Genomic DNA, 15,065 nt, shown 5'->3' with positions numbered 1-15,065 from the left:
TCTTGGTTAAAGTCTTCCATGACTAATCTTTCCTAGCCATACTTCTCTGGGATCACCTGTAAGCAGGAAGACATGAGGTTTCTCAGCTTTCCTCAAATAGTGGGCAAACTGGCAGATCTGTGAAAGGAATTTAGAGGATGGTGGAACTTTATAGGATAACCCTATTGTGAATTTTTGAGATCTATATGAGAACCCAGCAGTAGTGCGCCAAGAAGAGAAGGTGGGAGAGCTATGGAAGCAGTCTTCCCTAGGTGCAAGCAGTAAGAGGGTGCATTGGCTGGAGAGAATTTTTTAAAGTAATAAAGCCAACTAAAAGTTGTTTAAGTGCTTTTAATAAAAGCATATCACCATGTGCCTGAACATCCAGAGCCCTTCCTAGAGATCTTCACTAAACCAGAGAGCAGTTGTGAGGAGCATAACTGACCCTTCTCCCCTCCTATCCCCTCCCATGTGCCCCATTTTGACATTAAAATATTAGTTCTTGTAGTTGTAAAACATATTATAATTGTCAATGCCTTGAGAGATATACTCAGTCTGTCTCCAGGGCCAAAACCATGAGGGAGCTTTTCGTAGGAGGTATGGTAGGGAAACATTCTGCCTTGTTATGGGTCTGCACCTATTTCATGACCACATTTCTGGCATCTCTTCACAGAACTAGAGCCCACAGTATTTGAGCAGATGATTGAGATGTATGCAGATGTGGGCTCAGAGGCTGTTGTGAAGGAGACACTCTTGCTTTGCTCACCTCTCAGGACACAGTCTTTCCCGCTTTCATTTCTTTCTTTCTCCCTTTCTTTCTTCCTCCTTTCCTTTCTTTTCCTCTCCTTTCTCTCCTCTCCTCTCCTCTCCTCTTACCTCTTTCCCTCACTTCCCCTCCTCTCCCCTCCCCTCCTCTCCCCTCCCCTCCTTCCCTCCCTCACTCCCTTCTTTCTTTCCTTCCTTCCTTCCTTCCTGCCGCACACATAGCATGTGGGATTTCCCAGGCCACAGGTCCAACCTGTGCCACAGCAGTGACTGAACAGCTGCAGTGACAACACTGGATCCTTAATCTGCTGCCTCACAAGGAAATTCCCATGACCACAGTCTTTCTAAGGTGCTGCCTTCTACCTTGAACAGCTGAATAACTTCTCTTTTAACCCACTCCCCATCCAAGAGGTCTTTGTTTGCTTTCCCTACTCATGCAAAACTCACTGTCTTTCCTCTCCTACTACCCATCGTTTCACTATAGATATGCATTAAACAAAACAAAAACATCTTTTGATATGAGATATTTGTAAGATAATATGCAACACAAATAACACAAATATAAGTATAAAGAAATATTTCTTTCCCATTCTTCTTTGTACAGCCAACTATCTAATCTATCAGCTATTTTTTCATCAATTAATCACCATAAAACTATATTACATTTTAAAGTAATGTGTTTGCAAAGGGTTTTAGACTATTATCATAATTGATTCTCAGTAATCAAGTAAGTATATTATCTGTTTCAATATGCGTAAATTCCAGAAAGCCTCTATGCTTCCCTCTGTAAAATATCAGAATATATATATATATATATATACATAAATGTTGATAAGTTAAGTATTTATTATATTTATTACCTTAGTAGACCCTATAAATCATGTTAGACTTTTTGAGGAGACATAATGTCAAATAATTTTCAAGCAAAATCTTTAATAGACAATTACCCTTGAAGGATATTTCATTGTATATGTGAATCATAGCTTAACAACTTCAACCAAGTTTTAAAGATACCTGCTTCCCAAAGTAATTTTCTATTACCCAAAACTTGCAGTCTTTTAGAAACAAAAGGAGGGGATACTGCTGGTGCTTTTCACAGATGCCCTTCAGCAGCCAGGACAGCTATCCTCCAGAAGCTAGTAACTCAACTCACTGCTACTTCTTTTTCTCTCAGCCAGACAAAAGCCACCTCACTCAGGAACCTCTTCTTGCTTCCCTTAGTTCCTCTCACTTCCCACCTCCTGGGAGCACACCTCCAATAAGTCACTTGATCAAGAATCTTCTCAGGCTCTGCTTTTAGGGGACTTGACTAAAGTTACAACCTTTGCTCTTTATAAATGCATACATGTCCTCAAACATACTCACTGTGATTCACTAGAGAACTTGAAGTGCTTATCATACTAGAATGCATGTTATAGGAAAGCCAAAACCAAGCCTTACTTTTTGTTGTGGGGTAGAGAAGATTCAGTGCTCTTACTTAATCTCCATTGCTGTCACTGTCAGACAACTTGACATTTGAACATTTCCTGAACTATTCAGGGTTAGTTCTGGTGAGAACCTCAAAGTACCAACTGCTCTGGGTCAAGGTAGCTTCATATTAGATCCCGTTCCTTAGGAAAAAGGTGGGTGGAGTTCTTTTGGAAAAATAATAATTTGAAATTATAATTCAATCTGGTACATCATCTTCTTTTTGTAATGGAACAGGGACCTTATGAGTGAAGATGAAGAGGACAGAGGATGAGGGAGCTATGTCACTGAGAGAGAAGAGGAAGTGGACTACTGCTGTGAAAACTAAGCCTTATGAATTTGTACAAGTTCCTTATATCCTAGGTTTCTCTTCATGGAGATGGAGTTTAAGGGAAAACTTCATTACCCATTAAAATAATTAATTTTCTTATATATCTAAGACCATATAAAAAGAGAAAATTTAAAGCTCCAGCAATATTACTCATGTATGTTTTCCTCTATGTACACAGACATGTATATTACAAGACATTGAGAAAATGAAAATGAGATGGCTCGATACTTTCTTGTTTTAAGAACTATCTTCACACATGTCTTTCTATGTCATTTTAATGATATTTATCACATTGTGTCTTCTGTGATAGCTATTTGTGTTGATTTTTCATTATGCCCTCATCATTCCTGTCATATGATTCTGAACTCTTGAAGGGAAGATCTGGTGTCCCTCATGGAACTGGGCACAATGTTCAGAACAAAGCAGCAAATTTGTGTTTACCAAAATGAAATCAATATGGCCCTGACCAACCATTAGTAAGGCACATAAACTTGAATTTTTCTTTTTCTTTTTTTTTTCATGGAGAACAATTTTATTTATTTTTATTTATTTTTTATTTTTTCCCACTGTACAGCATGGGGATCAAGTTATTCTTACATGTAAACATTTTTTCCCCCACCCTTTGTTCTGTTGCAATATGAGTATCTAGACATAGTTCTCCATGCTACTCAGCAGGATCTCCTTGTGAATCTAAGTTGTATCTGATAACCCCAAGCTCTTGATCCCTCCCACTCCCTCCCTCTCCTGTTGGGCAGCCGCAAGTCTATTCTCCAAGTCCATGATTTTCTTTTCTGTGGAGATTTTCATTTGTGCTGGATATTAGATTCCAGTTATAAGTGATATCATATGGTATTTGTCTTTGTCTTTCTGACTCATTTCACTCAGTATGAGATTCTCTAGTTCCATCCATGTTGCTGCAAATGGCATTATGTCATTCTTTTTGATGGCTGAGTAGTAGTCCATTGTGTATATATAAAACTTCTTTCGAATCCAAACATCTGTTGATGGACATTTGGGTTGTTTCCATGTCCTGGCTATCATGAATAGTGCTGCAATGAACATGCGGGTGCATGTGTCTCTTTTAAGTAGAGTTTTGTCCGGATAGATGCCCAAGAGTGGGATTGCGGGGTCATATGGAAGTTCTATGTATAGATTTCTAAGGTATCTCCAAACTGTTCTCCATAGTGGTTGTACCAGCTTACATTCCCAGCAGCAGTGCAGGAGGATTCCCTTTTCTCCACACCCCCTCCAGCATTTGTTATTTGTGGACTTATTAATGATGGCCATTCTGACTGGTGTGAGGTGGTATCTCATGGTAGTTTTGATTTGCATTTCTCTTATAATCAATGATGTTGAGCATTTTTTCATGATTGATTGGCTTTTTTGCTGTTGGGTTGTATAAGTTGCTTTTATAGCCTAGAGATTAAGCCCTTGTCCGTTGCATTGTATGAAACTATTTTCTCCCATTCTGAAAGTTGTCTTTTTGTTTTCTTTTTGGTTTCCTTTGCTGTGCAAAAGCTTTTCAGTTTGATGAGGTCCCATGGGTTTATTTTTGCTCTAATTTCTATTGCTTTGGGAGGCTGACCTGAGAAAATATTCATGATGTTGATGTCAGAGGATGTTTTGCCTATGTTTTCTTCTAGGAGTTTGATGGTGTCCTGTCGTATATTTAAGTCTTTCAGCCATTTGGAGCTTATTTTTGTGCATGGTGTGAGGGTGTGTTCTAATTTCATTGTTTTGCATGCAGCTGTCCAGGTTTCCCAGCAATGCTTGCTGAATAGACTTTCTTTTTCCCCTTTTATGTTCTTGCCTCCCTTGTCAAAGATTAATTGACCATAGGTGTCAGGTGTTCTGTTCCATTGGTCTGTCTGTCTGTTTTGATACCAGTACCACACTGTTTTGATGACTGTGGCTTTGTAGTATTTCTTGAGTTCTGGGAGAGTTATGCCTCCTGCTTGGTTTTTGTTTCTCAGGATTGCTTAGGCGATTCTGGGTCTTTTGTTGTTCCATATAAATGTTTGGATTGTTTGTTCTAGTTCTGTGAAAAATGTCCTGGGTAATTTGATAGGGATTGCATTGAATCTGTAGATTGCTTTGGGTAGTATGGCCATTTTTACAATATTGATTTTCCCAATCCAGGAACATGGAATATCTTTCCATTTCTTTACATCTTCTTTGATTTCTTTGATTAAAGTTTTATAGTTCTTGGCATATAGCTCCTTTCCCTCTTTGGTCAGGTGTATTCCGAGGTATTTGATTTTGTGAGGTGCAATTTTAAAAGGTATCGTATTTTTGTCTTCCTTTTCTAATATTTCATTGCTGGTATACAGAAATGCGACTGAGTTCTGAATGTTAATCTTATATCCTGCTACTTTGCTGAATTTATTAATCAGTTCAAGTAGTTTTTGGGTTGAGTCCTTAGGGTTTTCTGTGTATAGTATCATGTCATCTGCATACAGTGTCAGTTTTCTCTCTTCTCTTCCTATATGAATGCCTTTTATTTCTTTTGTTTGTCTAATTGCTGATGGCTAGGACTTCCAAGACTATGTTGAAGAGCAGTGGTGAAAGTGGGCATCCTTGTCTTGTTCCAGATTTTAGTGGGAAGGCTTTCAGTTTTTCCCCATTGAGGATTATATTTGCTGTGGGTTTATCATAAGTGGCTTTGATTATGTTCAGGAATGTTCCCTCTATACCCACTTTGGCGAGGGTCTTGATCATGAATGGATGTTGGACTTTGTCAAATGCTTTTTCTGTGTCTATTGAGATGATCATATGATTTCTGACTTTTCTTTTGTTAATGTGGTGTATGATGTTGATTGATTTGCATATGTTGAACCATCCTTATGCAGCTGGGATGTACCCTACCTGGTCGTGGTGTATAATTTTTTTGATATGTTGTTGGATTCGGTTGGCTAAGATTTTGTTGAGCATTTTTGCATCTATATTCATCAATGATATTGGGCGATAGTTTTCTTTTTTGGTGGTATCTCTGTCTGGTTTTGGAATGAGGGTGATGGTGGCCTCATAGAATGTCTTTGGGAGTATTCCTTCTTCTTCAACCTTTTGAAAGAGTTTAAGGAGGATGGGCACCAGATCCTCTTTATATGTTTGGTAGAATTTGCCTGTGAAGCCATCTGGTCCTGGACTTTTATTTGTAGGGAGTGATTTTATGACCTCTTCAATTTCATAATCGGTCTGTTCACTTGGTCTGTTTCTTCTTGATTCAGTTTTGGCAGGCTGTAAGATTCTAGAAAATTGTCCATTTCTTCCAGATTGTCCAACTTGTTGCCATATAGTTGTTCATAGTATTCTCTTATGGTTTTTTGTATTTCTGCTGTATCCGTTGTGATTTTTCCTTTTTCATTTATAATTTTGGTGATTTGAGTTCTTTCTCTCCTCTTTTTAGTGAGTCTGGCCAGGGGTTTATCAATTTTGTTTACCTTTTCAAAGAACCATCCCTTAGTTTTATTAATTTTCTCTATTGTTTTTTGAATCTCTGTTTTTTTTTTATTTCTTCTTTGATCTTTATAATTTCCTTCCTTCTGCTGACTTTAGGTCTCTTTTGTTCTTCTTTTTCTAATTCGTTTAGGTGGAGGGTTAAGTTGTCAATTTGGGATCTTTCTTCTTTTTTGAGAAAGGCCTGTATCGCTATAAATTTCCCTCTGAGCACTGCTTTTGCAGCATCCCATAGATTTTGAGAGGTTGTGTCTTCAGTATCATTTGTTTCAAGGTAGTTTTTAATTTCCTTCTTGATTTCCTCATTGACCCATTGGTTTTTTAGTAGCATGTCGTTTAATCTCTATGTAGTAGGTTTTTTCTCATTTCTTTTCCCATTGTTGATTTCTAATTTCATGGCATTGTGGTCAGGGCAGATACTTGAGATAATTTCTATGCTCCTAAATTTGTCGAGGTTAGCTTTGTGTCCCAATGTGTGGTCAATTCTTGAGAATGTTCCATGTGAAGTGACTTTTTCTATTGGGATGGTGTTATTCTTACTATTGTCTACTCTCTCTCTGGAAGAGTTTCACTTTGTGACACAGAATGTGAATTTATGGGACAGTAGTTAGGCAGAAGTTTATGGTTATAAAACAAAATTGGGATAATTATCCTGCTTTGGGATTGAAATGGGCAATGGAAAATTGTTCTGTTGACCAAGGAGCTGGAAAACGATGCTAGTCAGCCCCTGTCAGACTGACTTCGTGTTCTGGGTATAATGATAATCATTTTTCCTCATATCTAGGCCCTCATCAATTACTTTTGTAATACTTGCTTTGAAATAATTGTTTTAAAAAAGCTAAAGCATTGGTTCTATTCATTTTTGCCTAACTCAGGTACAAGGATTCTTGAATGACAGTTTTCCCCTCTAGTGCTAACCATGCCAAAACTCCTGTCTTCCTTCATTTCATTTGTCATCTTCCTTTTGTTCACTTCTAAGAAAGATGACTCTTGTGTTTATTTTGAATATGAGGATTATAAATTGGCTATTGAAAGTGAATTGATTGATCATGACTATTAAGTAATGTTTTCACCCAATATATTTGCTTTATCCAAATAGGCAGGCTGTGTGGCAGGTGGTGGGTCTAGTAAGTTAAAGTAAACCACTTTGCTTTGTGATTTTCAACTCAGGTGCATTGACTAGTCTTTCTAGATTTGTTTCATTTTTCTTTCAGTTCCTATATAACCTCTTCACATGAGAAAGTGAGATAGTGGACTCCATTACAAAAATGTGAAAGAAGGAGGAACTCATCCTCCCTTCTCATTGTGTCCCACAGCTCCTTTGTTGTAGTGGGCCTTCATTCTCAGCTCTAGGGGCTGCTTATGTAGACTTCCCTATTCCAAATACCTGGAAGCCTCTCTCTTATAAACATTGTCTCTCTTCTCACGCTATTTAGATTTCTCATTTCTTCTGCCTCAGGAATCTTGTATCAAATCTTTCGTCAACATTTGGCCTGGGTTCTCTGTTATTTATTTCCATCAGACTTCTCCTCCCACCCCTGGGTTGAACTGAGTGAACTGAAAGAGATAACGATTGATTGGGCTATCTTATATTCTTTCATTCCCCATAGATTTCATCATCAAGATCAAGCATCCCCCTTCACTGTTGGCAAGAATATAAATTGGTACAACCACTATGGAAAATAGTGTGGCGGGTCCTCAGGAAACTAAAAATAGAACTACCATATGATCCAGCAATCCCATTCCTGGGCATATATCCGGACAAAATTTTTATTGAAAAAGATACATGCACCCCTATGTTCACTGCAGCACTATTCACAATAGCCAAGACATGGAAACAACCTAAATGTCTATCAACAGATGAATGGAATAAGAAGATGTGGTACATATATACAATGGAATACTACTTAACCATAAAAAAGAACAAAATGATGCCATTTGCAGCAACATGGATGGAACAAGAGATTCTCATATTAAATGACATGTCAGAAAGAGAGAGACAGGAGTTCCCGTCGTGGCGCCGTGGTTAACGAATCCGACTAGGAACCATGAGGTTGTGGGTTCGGTCCCTGCCCTTGCTCAGTGGGTTAATGATCTGCTGTTGCCGTGAGCTGTGGTGTAGGTTGCAGACACGGCTCGGATCCAGTGTTGCTGTGGCTCTGGCGTAGGCCGGTGGCTACAGCTCCGATTCGACCCCTAGCCTGGGAACCTCCATATGCCGCGGGAGTGGCCCAAAGAAATAGCAAAAAGACCAAAAAAAAAAAAAAAGTTTCCAATTGTAGAAATGTTAAAAGTTCATTAAAAAAAAAAGAAAGAGAAAGACAAATACCATATGATATCATTTCTATGTGGAATCTAAAATATGACACAAATGATCCTATCTACAGAACAGAAACAGATCACAGACATGGAGAGTACACTTGTGGTTACGGGAGAGTGGGAGTGGGGAGTGGGATAGATGAAGAGTTTGGGGTTGGTAGATGCAAACCTTTGCACTTAGAGTGGATAAGCAATGAGGTCTTGCTATACAGCACAGGGAACTGTGTCCAGTCTCCTGGGGGTAGAATGTGATGGAAGATGGTATGAGAAAAAGAATGTGTGTATATGTATGACTAGGTCGCTATGCTGTATAATGGAAATTGACACAATGCTGTAATTCAGTTATACTATAATAATAATTAAAAGAAAAAGTCAAGCATCCTCAAAACAATCTTCAAAACAAGTATACTTTTCACATTGCCAAAAGTGACCTGAATCAAGAAGGGCTTAACTATTAGAAGCCATAATGCTAATACTTCATTTTTCCTCTTTGAATTAGTTTTTTAAAGACCCACTTCAGAAATACCAGTTTGGTGACTGGCCCCAAGAAGGTAGTTGGGAGTGCTTATGGGGTGGGAGTGGCTCTGTACGTATCATGCACCAGGAAAGGAATATAGGGGAAGGAAAAAACAAAACAGAAAACCCAAACTCTGTCTTAAACTCAAGGGTGGATAAAGGAAAATGGATCATCAGTCTTTGATATATTCCATATTAATGCTAGTGTTTTGACTTTTGATAATGTTAAAAAAGCTTTTTAGTTAGATGATATTGATCTCCTGTACTTGAAATAAACTTTAGTTTCTCAAGTTCTTTCTTTGAAAAGACAGAGAATATTTGATCCAGCCTGTTATTTCTAATTTTCTTCCTACTAATAGCTTTCATATTCCCTTGATCTCAGCCCAGGACAAGATGGCTGATTAGAAAGACATTTCCTGCAAGAGACCTGATCTAGACATATCTACATCAAGTCAGAATGCTCGGGCACCATCCAAAAGGGCAGAAAATATGTTCTGTGTTATTAAAAATGCCAGAATGGAGGTACAAAGTAGTACAAAGTAAGTGAGAGCATGTTTTATATCTGTGACAGGATTTTTTAGCATTTAGAGGCACAGACTAAAATCAAACAAAAGGGAGCAGCGGTAGGTCCAGCCCTTGGCTTTGTGGAAATGCCAGGTTGTAATCACATCTTATTTATTTTTTAAGATGACACAGCAACCTAAGAAAATTTATTCCACGGGGAGATTCCAGAAAGAGTGTATCAGCAATCCTCCAAAGTATATGTAATTATTATTTATTCCTCAGTGGAGGCAGTGGAAATAAAAATGGAAGGGAGTGGGAGAGTCATTATGGACCTTGAGGATTACTAAAGTATTGGTAGTGGGGATGAAATAAACATACTTGGAACTTTGCTGGTTGCTCAGTTTTATGGCCACTAGCATTTGAGGCTGGTAAATTCTCAAAGTCTGGTTTCTGCAGAAATAAAGGAATTCTACTTGAGCGTCTTAAGACTGAGACTCTCCAGGAGGGTCTGAGATTTTAAAGCAAAACCTGTAGGAAAACTTGAATTGGATTCTCCTGTCATATCTCAATTGATCATAGCAAGTATGTTCCAGAGGAGCCCTTCACTTCTGGGGCCGTCTGGGACTTCCCCCAGGTTAATTCACAGGACTTACTCAGTTGCCCTGAAGATTGGGTCCACTCACTATTTTGCTGTTCAGCAGATCACATGCAATTTACCTTTTGGTGTTATCTTCTAACCCATATGCTGTTGTTTCAACTTCTGCAAATGGCCCTCTGTCCTTGTTAAGAGAAGGATTAGTTTGGTTGTTGAAGGCCTCCAGCCAGCTCTTGTGCATTGACTGACTTATCTGATGGTCTTTCTGAGAAACTCCACAGTTTTGCCCTTCTCTTCTCCAGTGTCACCCTACTTCATTCCCAGAGGCCCAGAACTAGTTGTTTACTGGGTCTGTGGTAATAAATGATCCTTCACAGGGGGTAGGGGAGTCAAAACCTTAGATGGGGTTAAAATATTTACCAATCGACAGTCGAGGACAGCTGAGAAGTTATAGAAGGGTACAGGCCACCTGGCATTCTCTCTCTCATTTCTTATTTTCCTTCCTTCCAGTTTACACAAGGAACTGGCGATCCCAAGAAATGGTTAAAATAGAGTAACTATAAAAAAAAGAAAAAAGTTAAAAATCCAAAAAAAGAAAAAGAAAGGGTAAGTATAAAAAGCACCTTTCCTAGTTTTTAAGATTATAGGCATAGACTTTGACTTAATAGATCTTAAAATAACATGCAAATGAAAAGCCATATTTATATGGGGATGTCTCAAAAATGCATTATTTATCCTATGACACAAATGATTACTGATAAAGCTACAAAGAGTGTTTGTTCACTTGGGGGAACACAACAATTTTCAGCGATTAATCACTTATTTCCTTACCAAATATTTGTGAAACAGGAACTTCTCACTGAAGATTTACAGGGTAAAAAGTCAGGAGCTCATCGTGACAATGAATTACTCAGAGAGAAAAAGGGAAAATGGACTATTGTGTAGAAAACAGGAAGACAAACAAATGTGAGAGAAAACACCTGCTTTCCTATAAACATTTGACTTGCTACATTTCCCAGAAATGTTCAATGAAATAGCTGTTAACAAGAAAGTCAGATTCAGTCAACATGGCATTACAATTTCAAAGGTCAGGAGAAAAAGCTGTCTTTCTTCTCTCTTTACTTTTTAGCTTTCTCCCTGTCCAGAATTCTCTGGTGATGTAGCCAACAGATGGAGTTATTTCTTTTTAAGCTTAAAGGAAGGTCACAAATAGCTTTCAAAAGATTACAAACGATTTGACACATGATTTCAGAAGCTAGGAACATTCCATGGTTGCCGGAGAACTTAAAGAATTGATGAAAAGATTTCATAATAGTGTAGGCCAAAATTAACATTGCTAACGCAGGTTCTATTTTAATTAATTAGGTATAAACCATAGCACAGCCCTCTGGATCAGTTGCGACTATTTTACTAGACAGTTTTGAGAATTCTTTGATATTTAAATTTGATATTATTGCCTAACATTGAAAGGCCTTTTGTTACCTTAAGGTAAAAAAAACTTCTGCTTTCAAACCCAGGCCCAGTCCACAGTGTAATTTGAAGGATTACAAAGGCACTGTTCTGTCCAAAACTATTTTCATTAGACCCAGCTGAAACAATATTCTTATTCTGTGCTTACCACATGAGATAGAGACCCTTTTCATAGCTGTGGATGGCAAGGCTTTCCTTCTTAAACATGAAGGGATCCTCAGAGGTGACTGGTCTCCAGCTGTATAAAAAGTTTCCCAATATTGGGAGGAATTCTAGGATACCTCAGTTTTACTTGACTCAGGCTCATTGTGGGTAAAAAGTGTCTTTTATTGCTTAAGGGAAAACTGGTTTGAGGTTCCTTAAATTTCGGGATGTGAATCCTCAAAAGAGTATGGTATTTGTTGGAAGTTTCCATGTGGCACAGCAGGTTAAGGATCTGGTGTTGCTGCAGCTGTGGCACAGCAACCTCAGCCTGGGTTCAGTCCCTGGCCTGGGAACTTCTACATGCTGTGGGCATGGCAAAAAAAATATGTATAGTATTTGTTTATTTTAAATCTTTTCTGATTGACTACAAAGAGATTAATGGAGCTACCACCAATCTTAAACTCTTTCTTCAGTTATTAATCAGCGGAGGACAGTGAATTATAACAGTAAATAGTGAATATATTCTGTTTTGGGATCAGTATTAATAAGGAGGTGCCCTATACCAACAGGGGTTAGTAGGAGTTGTCTTAGTATGGCTATAACTACATTTGTCCTCCTTCTGCCCTCTGCCCATATTTAACCTGGTAGTTGAGAGCATCACAAGCTTCCTCCCAATGCTAAGCAAAGATTATTAAAAATTCTTTTTATTTTTTAAAATTAAAGTATAGTTGATTTACAGTGTTATACCAATTTCTGCTGTACAGCATAGTGACCCAGACACACACACACACACACATTCTTTTTCTTACCTTATCTTCCATCATGTTGTCTCCCAAGAGGCTGGATATAGTTCTCTGTGCTATACACTGGAACCTCATTGCTTATCCATTCTAAATGCAATAGTTTGCTTCTACCAACCCGAAACTCCCTGCCCATCCCTCTCCTTCCCCCTCTCCCTTGGCAACCTCAAGTCTGTTCTCTATGTCTGTGAGTCTGTTTCTGTTTTGTATATAGGTTCATTTGTGCCATATAGTTTCATAGGTTTCCTAACAATGTAACCTAAGTGAGTGCTTCTTCACCTGGTTCAGGCTCAGTGTCCTCATTTGTAAAATGAAGGGTGGTTTAAAATCTTTTCTAAATGTATTATGATCCATGGAGTTTTTTGTTTTTGTTTTTATGGATGTGTAACTCTGTAGTACTCAAGAGTCTCTGTATACCTATGTGCTCTTCCTCCCGAAGTCCTAAAAATGTGCTCTGCCAATATAAAGAATTAAATCAAGAGGCAGAAAGACCTAGGATCCAGGCTATAGTGATATGAATACAGTAGATGTGAAGAAATTGGGTTATGAAAATGACAGTGAACAAGAATCTTAGAACAATATTTGTGGCAGGACAACACAGTATCAGGTAGAGTTCAAGAGGACGGAGGGCTTCAGAAAGGGCTACCTTAAAGAGAAAATAACATGGAACTCTTAATATTTTTGGTTGTCTTTGACATATTGAAAAGGATTTTAGAATTCTCTGAAAAGAATTTGATGATAAATTAGAGGTAGTGCATATAAAGATAACCATTGAAAAATTAAGTTGTTATTAGCTTCAGGAAAAACAAAAGTTGTACAAGAGCGTAAATGCAATATACAGTATGTGATTCTATTATTCAATCAGAGACCGTGTTATAATTATATTACAGTAATGAGTAGGGGTTCATAGAAAGTGGTGTGTGTGTGTGTGCACGTGTGTCAGAGGATGGGGGAGGTTGGGCTATGCAAGAGAGATCTGTCCTAATATTTCATAGTCAAAAATCAATAGGTATTATCTAAAGTTAGGGATAGCAGTTTATTCATGCAATTTAAAAACACTTTATTTCAGAGTTGTGCTTATATTTTTATCCTTCATTTACATTTGTAGAAAGGTGATTGTCTCTACTGATAAAATAACAGTTGTCTTATACGCTTACCCTCAATATAGATTGAAAATCAGTCACTTAAAGTCTGAGTGTTAAAGATGCATGTGGGCTGATTTTCAATAGTCATCCCTGACGCAGTCTGTTCTTTGCCACTTGCAGTGTGACCTGCCTGCCACTTCCTAGGGTTGCCAGAAAAAGTATAGTACCCTCCCTATTAAATTTGAATTTAATATAAACAACAAATAAATTTAAGTATATCCTCAATATTATATGGGATGAACTTGTACTGTAATTCATTGCTTATCTGAAATTCACATTTAGTAGGGCATTCTATAATTTTATTTGTTAAATCTGGCAACCCTACCATGCCTAGGTGTTAGTGGGAATTCCTTTAGTTAGTTGCTGTGGCTAATGAGTGGTAAACACCCTCAATTATTTCCTCAGATTTTGAATTTTTCAAGTTCAAATGAGGTTACTATCTTTCAGTTTCCTCCCTCCTGTTTGCCAGACTCACTGAAGATGTTATTTAGAAAATGGTAGAGGAGTTCCCATTCATGGCGCAGCAGAAATGAATCCGACTAGGAACCATGAGGTTGTGGGTTCAATCCCTGGCCTCACTCAGTGGGGTTGAGGATCTGGCGTTGCCATGAGCTGTGGTGTAGTTCGCAGACACAGCTTGGATCTGGTGTTGCTGTGGCTGTGGCATAAGCTGGCAGCTGTAGCTCTGATTAGACCCCTAGCCTGGGAACCTCCACATGCCACGTGTGTGACCCTAAAAAGACAAAAGACAAAAAAAAAAAAAGAAGAAGATGGTAGAGTCTAAACAAAATAGTAACAACAGCATAAACCATGCAAAAAATAAACAAGCAAAAAACCCAGCATTGTAATTTCTTTACCTTGGACGATTCCATTCTCACACATTCTACATTCTTATATATTATCCACTGATATTCCAAAGTATACTTTTATCCCCTGAATGAACAAATACAGAAAGCAATAGCTTTATGTCAGTGATTTAGTTGGCTATTTCATTCTCTAGCTCAGTACATTAGAATAAAGAAATATTTGAAGGATTTAACAAATATTAGTTGGTTCTGGACATAATTTGCTAAGTCAATTTCAGCAACTGTTAATTATCTGTATAGAGCACATTTCCACATATTGTCTCTATTAGGCATTTTTACTTTAAAAAACCAAAAGTACCTGAAGCCTTAATGGGTTTCAAGTGTCTGATGAATAAATAGTGGGCTAATCCACAAAAATAATAAAAATGAATGAGTAGCATGAAGATTAAAAACAAATAATTAAGTAGTTACAAACCCTACTGAGTATCCATGAAGATGCAGGTTCGATCCCTGGCGTCAGTGGGTTAAAGATCCAGTGATTGCAGTGATTGCAGTGAGCTGTGGTGTAGGTTGCAGGTGAGACTGAGATCCCATGTTGCTGTGACTGTGGTGTAGGCCAGCAGCTGCAGCTTCGATTTGACCCCTAGCCTCGGAATTAACATATGCCAGAACTTCCTTTTCTAGGTGTGGCCCTTAAAAACTAAATTAAATTAAATTAAAAAAATAAATAAAAACAATAATTCAGTGATCCAAACTTTTTCTGACTAA

General features: G+C 38.0%; 1 long non-coding RNA gene across 1 annotated transcript in view; it reads left to right on the top strand.

Annotated features, from left to right (window-relative positions):
- Positions 1 to 15,065, top strand: part of LOC146406370 (uncharacterized) — a 50,136-nt gene that overhangs the window by 18,147 nt on the left and 16,924 nt on the right. Inside the window, exons 4-5 of the long non-coding RNA XR_014811832.1 lie at positions 9,216 to 9,372; positions 10,443 to 10,538. This is a non-coding gene — a long non-coding RNA (uncharacterized LOC146406370). The remainder of the gene's footprint in view (positions 1 to 9,215; positions 9,373 to 10,442; positions 10,539 to 15,065) is intronic.

Source organism: Sus scrofa, chromosome 1 (assembly GCF_054392235.1).
Source record: "Sus scrofa isolate SSC_HxYL_T2T_F1_AM1 chromosome 1, Sscrofa_HxYL_maternal_Yorkshire_Landrace_v2.0, whole genome shotgun sequence".
Classification (NCBI taxonomy): domain Eukaryota; kingdom Metazoa; phylum Chordata; class Mammalia; order Artiodactyla; family Suidae; genus Sus; species Sus scrofa.
The sequence above is the reverse complement of the archived record's forward strand: the minus strand, read 5'-3'. Positions and strand labels throughout refer to the sequence as shown.